Genomic DNA, 12,801 nt, shown 5'->3' on the forward strand with positions numbered 1-12,801 from the left:
AATATTGTTTTGCCTTGAAAACGAAGGAGATCTGTCACTTATGACAACATAGATGAACCTAGAGGACATTGTACTAATAAGCCAAGCACAGTGAAATAAAAGTGATCTGACTTATATCTATAATTAAAAACAAACAATAAACAAAAAACTCAAATACATAGAAACAGAATTGAACAAGAGTCACAAGGGGTAGAAAGTTGGAGGAAATGGGGAGATGATCATGAAATGGTACAAATCGTACCGTTATGTAGAATGGAGAAGTCTAGAGACCTAATGAGCAGCATATGGACTATGCTGAATATCATACCCTGGAAATTTGCCAACAAAGTAGAGTTTAGGTACTTGCACCACACACACAAAAAGTTAACTCTGTGAGATGATGGTTATGTTTATTTGTTTCACTGTAGTAATTATTGCACTATATATATATTTATATAGCAAAACATTATGCTATACATCTTAAATATATGTCCAAAAATTTAAAACTTGAAGTGATTTTATATAAATTTTATGCACTTTAAAGGCATTTCAAAAGTTAATGTAACTGCGAAATCAAGATAGTGAAGCTGCTGTAAGAAACAGTTTGGCAATTCCTCAACAAGTTAAACATATAATTGTTATATGGCCCAGCAATTCCTTTATATTTATGTACCCCAAAATTGTAAACAGGGACTTAAACAGATATATGTATTCTAATGTTCACATTAACATTATTCATAATAATCAAAAGATGGAAACAGCCTACATGATCATCAGCTGATGAATGAATAAACAAAATGTAGTAATATACCTACAATGTACTCTTATTTGTCTCTAAAAAGCAATGAAGTTCTTAAACATTGAAAAACCATAGATGAACATTGAAAACATTATACTAAGTGAAATAAATCAGACTCAAAAAGACAAATATTGTCTGATTCCTTTTATGGGAAAATTCAGTGAGACAGGAAGCTGACTAGAGAGCTACAAATAAAGGGAATGGAGAGAGATTCCGAAAGCGTACCAAGTTTCCGATTGGGGTAATGAAAATGTTTGGAAACAATGATTGGATAGTGATAATGGTTTACAACATTGTGAATATAATCAATGCTATTGAAGTACACAATTGTTGAAGTTGGAAATGGTATTCTATATGTATTTTACCACAATCATACATGCTATGTAAATAATAAAAAAGTTAATAGAATCCTTTAAATCAAATTTTCAATCAATTTTTATTAAACATTTCAGCTAACTAATTATTGTCAGTCAGGAAAATTAATTTTAAAAAGACTAATTTACATTGTTGCTGCTACTATTTCTTATTTAATTAAGAATGGTCACAGAAAATCATCTTGCAGTCACTACAGATAGATGTAAAAGTGCTGTCTCCAACCCCACTTCTCCTGCAGCCTCCAGTTGTGACCACCTCACTTGTATGAGGTTCAACAAACTTTGAATCTCTCAAACAAACTTCACTAAATGGAGTGGTCATAATCACTATGTCTGAAAAAAAATTAGAATATCATTAAACAATAGTAGTCATAGTTAGAAAGGAAAACTATGACTTCTTAGTAGTTAACAAAGAAAAAAATTACAATCACTCCGAAGTATATATCCCCTGAATAAGAAGGAAAATGATAGCTAGGTGCCTGCAGTCCCAGCTACTTGGGAGAATAACTTTAGCTTAGGCATTTGAGGCTGTAGATGGTTACCAGACCTCAGCCTGGGCAATATAGTGAGACCCTGTATTATAAAATATAAACACATAAGAAATAAGAAGGCAGGGAAATGGTGCCTAAAGTCACTTATTCTATTTTTTTGTTGTTAGATGGAGTTTTGCTCTTGCTGCCCAGGCTGGAGTGTAATGGCAGGATCTCGGCTCACTGCAACCTCCACCTCCTGGGTTCAAGCGATTCTCCTGCCTCAGTCTCCCGAGTAGCTGGAATTACAGGCATGTGCCACCGTGCCTGGATAATGTTGTATTTTTAGTAGAGATGGGGTTTCTCCATGTTGGTCTCTAACTCCCGACCTCAGGTGATCCGCCTGCCTCAGCCTCCCAAAGTGCTGGGATTACAGGTGTGAGCCACTGCGTCCAGCCACTTATTCTATTCTTATTAAGGTTATCTGTATGCTGAGATATCATTTATTGGAGAACTGCAAGTATTGACCATGAAGAGCTGCAAATTTGGAGCCCCTTATGCTGAAATAGGATTACATTCCCTTGAGCAGCCAACGCTGTCTGTGAATACACCTGGATCCGCATCACTTTGAATGGATTATTATCCACACTGCAGAGAAGAAACAACAGTGTTGGACTGATCAAATCTTTGTTTTCTCTCTAATTGGATATAGAAGCTGTACTGGTTCTCACTCCTTTGAAATATAATGGCCTAGATTTCCTGGAAACTTGTGTGAAACAATGGAAATCAAGAAGGTTAAAGGCCTGTGACAAGAAGGGCTTGAGTGTGTGAACAATTATTTATGGAAAAACAATGAATGAGACCCATTTGTGTCATATCCTAAAGCTTTTCATAACATGTGCTGAAGTGTGATACTTTAGGAACATTATAAGAAATACCCAATTCTCATTTTTCCTTGGAGCAGGCAGGAGTGTAGGAAGGGATATATTGAAAAACATTCACATTACACATACAAGCTTCTTTATTCAGATCAGTAACTGTAGTTACTGATTTACACTGCATTGTTCCTCTTTTGGTGTTATTCAGATTTCTTAATTTTTTTGCAAGTAACTCTAAACCTAATTATATGCAATATGTGTCATAATCTGTATCTTATGTGTTTGGATATATTTTGAACCTATTAAATTTTGACTTCTCTGAGTATCATAAAGAGTGCAATATTAATCATTTTATCTCCAGTAATGCAAAGCAGAAGCTTTAGATTTGATTAATGTTTATTACAAAATATGTGGCTACTCTTGATTTTTATTTCTGCTTCAATTTTAGCAGAACTTTGGCAGGGTTGGACTCTCTAATTTCATGACAGAGTTGGCTATGCCCATGTGCCAGAATGAAAGTGTTTGCACTTCTCCTAAGAAGGTAGAACCTTCTATCTAATATCAGCATTATTCTGTTATTATGTGTTCATGTTAAAATGGGGAGAGATATGATGCTTTTGTGTGTGTGTGTGCATTTGTGTCTATGTTTGCATATATATGTCAATATATATACATACACAGAAGCATAAATAGAGACAGGCTACAGTAACCAAAACAGCATGATACTGGCACCAAAACAGAGATATAGACCAATGAAACAGAACAGAGCGCTCAGAAATAATACTGCATATCTACAACTATCTGATCTTTGACAAACTTGACAAAAACAAGAAATGGGGAAAGGATTCCCTGTTTAATAAATAGTGCTGGGAAAACTGGCTAGCCATATGTAGAAAGCTGAAACTGGATTCCTTCCTTACACCTTATACGAAAATTAATTCAAGATGGATTAGAGACTTACATGTTAGACCTAAAACCGTAAAAACCCTAGAAGAAAACCTAGGCAATACAATTCAGGACATAGGCATGGGCAAAGACTTCATGTCTAAAACACCAAAAGCAATGGCAACAAAAGTCAAAATTGACAAATGGGATCTAATTAAACTGAAGAGCTTCTGCACAGCTAAAGAAACTACCATCAGAGTGAACAGGCAACCTACAGAATGGGAGAAATTTTTTGCAATCTACTCATCTGACAAAGGGCTAATATCCAGAATCTACAATGAACTCAAACAAATTTACAAGAAAAAAGCAACCCTATCAACAAGTGGGCGAAGGATAGGAACAGATACTTCTCAAAAGAAGACATTTATGCAGCCAAAAGACACATGAAAAAATGCTCATCATCACTGGCCATCAGAGAAATGCAAATCAAAACCACAACGAGATATCATCTCACACCAGTTAGAATGGCGATCATTAAAAAGTCAGAACACAACAGGTGCTGGAGAGGATGTGGAGAAATAGGAACACTTTTACACTGTTGGTGGGACTGTAAACTAGTTCAACCATTGTGGAAGTCGGTGTGGCAATTCCTCAGGGATCTAGAACTAGAAATGCCATTTGACCCAGCCATCACATTACTGGCTATATACCCAAAGGATTATAAATCATGCTGCTATAAAGACACATGCACACGTATGTTTATTGTGGCACTATTCACAATAGCAAAGACTTGGAACCAAGCCAAATGTCCAACAATGATAGACTGGATTAAGAAAATGTGGCACATATACACCATGGAATACTATGCAGCCATAAAAAAGGATGAGTTCATGTCCTTTGTAGGGACATGGATGAAGCTGGAAACCATCATTCTCAGCAAACTATCGCAAGGACAAAAAACCAAACACTGCATGTTCTCACTCATAGGTGGGAACTGAACAGTGAGAACACATGGACACAGGAAGGGGAATATCACACACCGGGGCCTGTTGTGGGGTGGGGGGAGGGGGGAGGGACAGCATTAGGAGATATACCTAATGTTAAATGACAAGTTAATCGGTGCAGCACACCAACATGGCACATGTGTACATATGTAACTAACCTGCATGTTGTGCACATGTACCCTAAAACTTAAAGTATAATTAAAAAAAAGAAAAATATAAAAGCTGAAGAAAATGTATAGAATATTTTGCCTTTTGCCTTAAATAGTTATAAATAATTAAAAAATTATTGTGATTCTCTGGTAATGGTAGTGTCTACATAATGCCAAAATGATATGGAGTATATTTCTTCTCACATTAACAAATGTGCAAAGTGTTAGATTTCTTTCATGACACATTCTGTTCAAAACTATCTCTTAACAATACATCTCCTTCTGTCACATAGTAAGACCATTTCAACTTTTTACTTCTAATGTTTGACCTTGCTTAATGGTTGTTTTTAATGAAGTAGCAACATTTTTAACCCAGGATGGGTGGTAAATTTTTGCAACAGCAAGTAGATAAACCATACCCAGCTGAAGGTGTCATTGTGAGATGGTGACATAATGCGTTCAGGGTGTTTATGTGATGCAGCTCAAAAAGGAGCAGATTTGAATTTGCCTCTTAGTAAAGTTATGAATGATAAATACATCTTCAGATATTCACTTTGAATATCTAATTGGTCAAGTCAAAGAGTTACTGTATTTTCCAAGTATTAGTTTTCTCCCATGTGTTTATTTGATGTTCTATATACTCTTGCTTTGTACCAAAACCTCCTGACTTTTCTGTAGAAATTGCTGCTATTCTACATTCTTTTTCTGTTGCAGAAGGGTAGAATAGGGCAGATTAATGTGTTCATTAATTTGTTCAACAGTAAAATAGTAGAAAACAGTAGTGCTTACATGGAGTTTATATGTCTACTGGGGTGAGAGAGAAACCATAAACAAAGTAAATAGTTATAAAATATATCAAATGGTGATAAGGCGTACAAAGAAAATAACGCAGGTTAAATATAAGATGTGATACAACTGGAAAGAAGGAAAAAAATCTATGTTTGTATAGCAAAGTCATAAAAATTTTCAAAATTGATTTGAAATGGAGAAGTCAATTGTGAACACATTTGCTTTGCTTGATTTTTTTGATGTGATAATTATTTCCTACAGTTTCTTTATCTAAGAGGAAAAAGCTTGAATTCAGTTACAAGAAAAAAAATATAGAAGAAACTGGCTTATGAGATTAGCTGATTTTTTTTTTTTTTTTTTTTTTTGAGGCGGAGTGTCACCCAGGCTGGAGTGCAGTGGCGCGATCTCGGCTCACTGCAAGCTCCGCCTCCCGGGTTCACACCATTCTCCTGCCTCAGCCTCCTGAGTAGCTGGGACTGCAGGCACCTGCCACCACGCCCGGCTAATTTTTTGTATTTTTAGTAGAGACAGGGTTTCACCGTGTTAGCCAGGATGGTCTCGATCTCCTGACCTCGTGATCCACCCGCCTTGGCCTCCCAAAGTGCTGGGATTACAGGCGTGAGCACCGCGCCCGGCCGAGATTAGCTGATTTTAGTATGACCGCCATCACTCTAAGCAGCTGACATAATGGAATGGTGAGATGGCCTATTGAAAACTCAGTGGCAGCACCTGATGTTGATAGAAACTTGCTCAGAGCTGTCTGCTAAGGTGAAGTGTAAGTTTTCACTTTGTGACCCATATATAGTGCCATCTTTTCTGTAAGAACACTTGGCTCTGGAAATCAAACAATGGAAGAGAGGGCATAACTCTTTTCATTATAGCAAACCCTCACTTCTCATTTGCAAAATTTTTCTTTTATCTTTGGGATTTGTGGGTCTAGATGTCATAGTAATCACTGGAGAAATGCTTCTGTCAGGGGATCCAAAATAGTTGAATGGCACCTGAGTCTAGGACTGCTAAACTGGCCACTTTGGGCTCCACATTACTGTGCTATCAAAAGTAAACATGTGAGAGATGACCGTACAAACTGGGATGACTGATTGTGATTATCTGGAAAAATAATGTTCGTGTTTTGAGCGTATCTGTAAGCCAAGGTATTCACTCGATTCCTATGAGCATTGGTAAATATGACTAAAAGACAATAGCAAACCAATTTAGATAGAACCACGGATGACTTCTTCTATTCAGGAGCAGGAGTTTGGAGTCAATGTGCCAGAAAATGAAGTGCTGTCAGCTGAGGAGCTTGCTGAAACCAAAGGAAACATTGCATAGGGAAAGAAGTAATACAGACCAGCTATTGCCATAAGAACAGTTATAAAGATGAGAACTGCAGAACTATAGAAATACATGTGTATATTCAATTTCTCTCTTTAAACTCACACATATATACATCTACATATACAAATATTGATGGATTGATAGATTGATGATAAGGTATTTAAGAAACTTCGTAATCTTTGTATTTTAACCAGCGTTTCTAATAGCCTTCCTCTACTCTTCTATAAAGCACTGCTGGTGATTAAATGTATAGCACCATCTTTAAGTTGCTGGATATCTGAAAGACATCTTGTAAATGGGATGGAAGGAAATGAGGAGTACTCAATGAAGGGTACAGTGACTTATGAGAGTGCAACCTTTGCTTTTTGAGAGGGAGTCTTGCTCTATAGCCCAGGCTGTTGTGCAGTGGCAGTATCTGGGCTAACTGCAACCTCCGCCTCCCAGGTTCAAGCAATTCTTGTGCCTCAGCTTCTTGAGTAGCTGGGACTACAGGTGTGCCCCACCACTCCCTGTTAATTTTTGTATTCTTAGTAGAGATGGAGTTTCTCCATGATGACCAGGCTGGTGTTAAACTCCTGACCTCAGATGATCTGCTTGCCTCGTCCTCCCAAAGTGCTGGGAATATAGGCGTGAGCCCCTGCTGCTGGCCAACCTTTGCTTTTTGAAGAAAACTTACATCATATTTGCCAGAAACAAAATGCAGTTTTTAATGGTTCAGTAGCTGAAATTTTGTTAAAAGTTCATATACAGATGCTGAATTGACAAAGGAATGAATTGCGCTGGGCTTTTTGTGGTTACCCAAGCCTGTCTGACACCCCTATTTACAGTCTCCTTGGATGGCCGAGGAGAATCTAGGAAGAATCTTTCTCAGTATCTGATTTATAGCATAGGTCCAGATAAGATTCTGCCAACGAGAGAGTTTCACATGAGATTTAGAAAATGGAAGAAACAGAGAAGTTATCATTATCTGAACTCATTTGGAAGCACCACCACGCTTGCACATAGCAAGTCACTCACACCGGCTTTGATGCTGCAAGATGTTAAGGCAGGTTCCATCAAACCACCACCACCCCATCCCCAGCACTAACTAAAATTCTACAGTTTCACAAAAGCATCTTAGTAAGTGTCTAAAATAGTGAGTTCCTATTTATAATATTGTCCTTTGTTTTCATTCAAAGGCATTCTAATAGTGTGTAATAAGTCTCCAATTATCTGCCTTCAAACAGTGTCCACTTGGAATACTTACGGTGGTTTTCATTTTCCTTACCAAATCTCAACTGAAGCATCTGCAAAGAGCATTCCAGGCAGAGGAAAATGCTACCCACACCACCCCACAGAGGGAGAATGCATCAGTTAAGGTCCTGTCTCATTTTCCTTTCACTTGGCCTTAAATGAACTTCAAGTATCACAGCTGCTTTGAAGGTATTCGATAACATATTTCCTCAGGCAGAGTACCTAAAGGATATTTGCTGGATTATAACAGTGGAAACTGTAGAATAATTCTGTACTTCATATAAAATAGTTCTGTTTTAGCCAACCCAGGTGCCTGCAATATCAGAACCATTTTCTATGACATAAGTAAGCTACTTCTCATGTCTCAGTGTGATGACCAAGCCTCTTGAATCGAGTTAATACATGACTTCTTTTAGACTTAAATGAGCCAACTGGACTGAAATGTTGTAGTTTTGTAAAATGACAACATGAGCATATTTATCAGTGTTCTGAGTAGATAAACTGTGCTTATTGGATTGTTCCAGCACACTAACCACTACTCTGATTGCATTAAAAAAGGCACTTATTGTCATGATAGCCAATGGGATTGTTTGTCAGTATCTGAATTCCAACCTAAATAATTGTTGTGTTAAAGGAAATTTCTTGATTTAAAATGGAAGATACCCAGAAGCACTCCTTAGTCATATTATTGTAAATAATTTCAATAAGTTTGTTACTGGTGTTGTCAATTGTGGATGAATAGATATTGAAGGCATCTACATAGCAAATTACTGAATTAATATGCAGAATGTTACTTCAGATCTCTCTATAGGCTTTAGAAAAATGAACACATCAGCAGAATCCAAGTGGTAGTTAATAGGTTTACCTCAGTGTCAGGGAGTTCAGAATTCATAAGATCATGTGTCCTTGTCTATAATTAGTGTAGATCTTACTTATTGTTCATTCGTTATGATGTGGGAGCCATCTAAAATATGCTGTCTTATTGAATGTAATGTTTGTTTTATAATGATTGTGTGTAAAAATTTCTGCTTTTAGACTCACCAGGGATCCAGTACAAAGTAGTTAAAATGTTACTGAACTTAAGCATTAAAGGCTTTATCTGATAAAGAAAATAAAAGATAATTCCTAACAATCAACATTCTCCCTACGAATTAATGCATCTGACATAGCTCACTCTTGTAAATATATTAATTGAATTTGAAGCCATTGAGTACCAGAAAGATTCTAATTTATGTCCTAGAGTTGGTTTGCTCAGACTAGAGCTCCCAAGAGGATGATACTCAGGAGGGAAGAGATGGTTCTAGGCCCAATTACAAGAAATAAACCTAAAACATGTCCATGCTGTTGGAAATTTTGACCTACAATTGTAGTCCAGTTTTCAAATATGTGCTTTTACTAGAATGATTATATCATTTCTTTATTAACTGTTTGACAGTAAATATTGTTTATGAGATACTTCTAGTGTCTAATGACACAATATTCTCATCTGTCTACAATTGCCCAATCCTATTTTCTACTACTACTTACAGGCAGTCTATACTCAAAACAATGAATTACTACATGAAAGTTTGGATTTCCCATATCCTTAGTTATGCTCATTTCGCTCCCAATACTGACAATAGCTTTTTCTGTTTAATTTCTTCATATTGAACTTCACTCATCTCTTAGTGAAGTCAATATAGCTGTAGAGTTCAAAAATTAGAATTTCTTCAAATATACTCTATCTTAATGGTAATCATTAAATTTCATTAATGTATAGTTCTGAATTATATTGATACATAATATTTTCACAACACCTGCTACCCTTCCCTCCCTGTCCATTCTTTCTGCATAAAGAGCTTTGCTCTTACTAACAGAATGACTAGGTATCAACAACTACAGGATGTTTGTGGTCAAGCATGTCTGCCATTACTTATCTGAATACACACATACAACAGTTATATACATCAAGAAGTATAAATAGGGGTACAGAATTTGTATTAAATGTAAATACATATTACTTATATAATAAAAATTATATACAAAATATATACAATATTAAATACCGATAAGATTTGCCAAAGAGTTAAATTTGACTCCATATATTATGTATACCTCATTGCCTAATTGGCTAGAAGAGAATTAATACAGCTCATGTAGCCCTTTGCTCTATATTAATTTCAAAGTACTGTGGAACCACTAGTAGCAATGTTGTGTTATATACTTCTTATGCTCCGATATATTTGTCCCTTTGTGTGAAACTTTATTTTATGGTTGAATGTGCTACAGTTGTATTTTGTAATTTATATCTATTAAAGTTCCATGTGTTTATTATTTTGATGTTTCACTCTAATCAAACCTTTATTTTGTAGTAACTTACCTATTTTACAAAAATAATGTTTAAACTATTAAATTTTAAAGCTATTAAGCTTATTATTTTGGATTGTTTTAAAATAAAACATTCCATAGCTATTATGAATATGGAATTTATTAATGACTGGTAAATTCTTTAAAATAGAATTTAAGAAATTCTGAGAAAGAAAACTGTTATGTATAAATTTATACTTTTGTCATTGATGGCTAATTGTTACCTTTTTCTATGAATATGAGTTAAATTAGCTAATCAGAAAAATCAATAATCTGAATATAATAATGTATAAGAATTCAATCCCAATTAATACACCAATTCAATTATTTATTTAAGAACATATTGAGTGCTATATGCCAAGAATGTGCTAGTAACCAGGAAGACAAAGTCAAAAAAATGTCAATTAATTGATCCTGAATGGTTAAGAAAGGCAGACAAATCAACTAACAATACAGCACAGTGTATAGTGAGAGCACATTTCATACTTGAGCAGGATCACCTGAGACTGACTTTGAGATCAGGATGGAAAAATACCATGCCAAAAAGGAGACTGAAATTACATTAGCTAGCCAAGGAAGGGTTAAGGATATTAAGGTTGATTTTATCAAACTTAAAAGAAGGTATATTACATTTGTTTGTATTCAGCAAAGAGAAAAAAGTAAACACAATAAATTAACATTTAATAAAAAAAAACTTCTCTTAGTTTGGCATCCCCCTCTATATTGCTGAGTGTGACTGAAATGTTACCTCCAAAAATTATCTCTTCGTTGATGGATAAGGTTGATTTAAGTAACCTGACTAGCTAGACAGCTCTAGAGAGTTGAATCTGTGTGCTATTTATTACATATTTTTAGCTATCAGAGTGTAGGGCATTTGTAAAAAGAGTGCCATATTTTTATTTTTAGTAACTCTATATTCTCGAATACATGGTCTTTCTGCAAAGTCTAGATTGTTTTAAGATTAGTTGAACCCTAAGGGCAGTGCATATTTTTATTTGATCGTGGATTAGGAAAAATGTGGATGAAGTTTTGCAGCTTGTTCAAAACTCTATCCAATGTATCGATGAAGAAAATATTCCAAAGGAGAAAAAAGTAATGTCACTAAAGTGTTTGTATTTTTTTAAGCTGCTTTTATTGGTTTGTATCTCTTCATAAAGAAATGGCTCCCAGTTGGATTCCTTTAAGATTGAATGCTAGAAGGTCTTTCTTGGAATTAATGCAAAGTCTCTGTTTAGAAGATAATATGTCTGATAAGTCAAGTTGATTCCAAAAAAAGAATATATTCTCATTACAGCTCAATGACCCACCCTCAAGCACTGGTTAGCAAATGGTCCATTGAAGCAAACAATGACCCAGTTCCATGCAGCAAAACTTACTGCTGTACTGAGGGAGGAAAGCAGAGAAACCTTATTCCTTCATATTACCCAGAGACTTCTGATAAACTAATTAGAATTTCATGGGGTTTTTATTTTAAGTGTTTTCCTCATAGCTAGGCTTACTGTTTTATAAATCCTGCTTGTTCTCTATCCCCAGATTAATTAGACTCTGAGATGCTCAGACTAAAAAATGCAGAAAATCTTGGGAAGAATATAAGTTTTCTGTATTTAGCTATTTTTAAACTTATGTTTTGCACACTGAACTGATATTAAACTAAGAAGAATGCAGGTGAGAACACTTCTTTTTAATATATGCTAATGACTGCAGTTTGGCCCAAAATGTGCTGCTGTTTCTATATAACACTTTGTTACTGCTGGAAAGATTTTCTCCTAAGTGGTTCTATAGTTAATTATTATCCCCTTCATACCTTCATTTGGATTCTATACTACCATTCACCACCTTTTCAGGCTTCCAGTACCTAGCAAACTAGTTCATAGTTTTATTACCTGCAGTGAAAAGATTTAGAAAAGAAATTAAGGACCATTTTTTCCCAGATTTGATTTTCATGCCTTGGAAAACGTTTCAGAGAACATTACAATTTCTAATATCTTGTTATATTACCTTGAAAATTGGAATTTAAAATAAAAGCCAAGAGTTTGAACTAAATAGAAAGAGTGAATATAATCTAAAAACGCAATGATAATTGGTCCAATCTCCATGAATTTGAAATGAATGAACAGAAATTTTCAACATGAAAATTATTAAAATAACTTTTAGTTATGGAACCTGAGGGTAGTGGTAATTATTGGCTTTATCTATTGTTGGACTTAAACTAAATCTGTAAAGCCAAAAAAAAAACAAGTTTATTTTCAGCTGTTTTATACTATACCTTGTTTTTTGCTTAGTGTTGCAATAAAACTAGGAATAAATTATGCCAACAGAATCTATGCATGGAATTCCTTATAATTGTCTCTGAAGAAGTTGTGGCATGGTGAATCTGTCAGCCAATAGACCAATTTCTAAACTTCCTTCATAAGATAACTTTACAATTTACAAGTTTTGTGACCTCGCGAGGAAACTGAAGCTCTTTTGATCCCTGGTTTCTCCTGTATTAAATGAAGAGAGAAGAAAGAGAAGAGGACTGTGGGTGAAGGGAAGACTTTCAAGTATTGATATTTCA

Source organism: Pan paniscus, chromosome 17 (genome assembly GCF_029289425.2).
Source record: "Pan paniscus chromosome 17, NHGRI_mPanPan1-v2.0_pri, whole genome shotgun sequence".
NCBI classification, from domain to species: domain Eukaryota; kingdom Metazoa; phylum Chordata; class Mammalia; order Primates; family Hominidae; genus Pan; species Pan paniscus.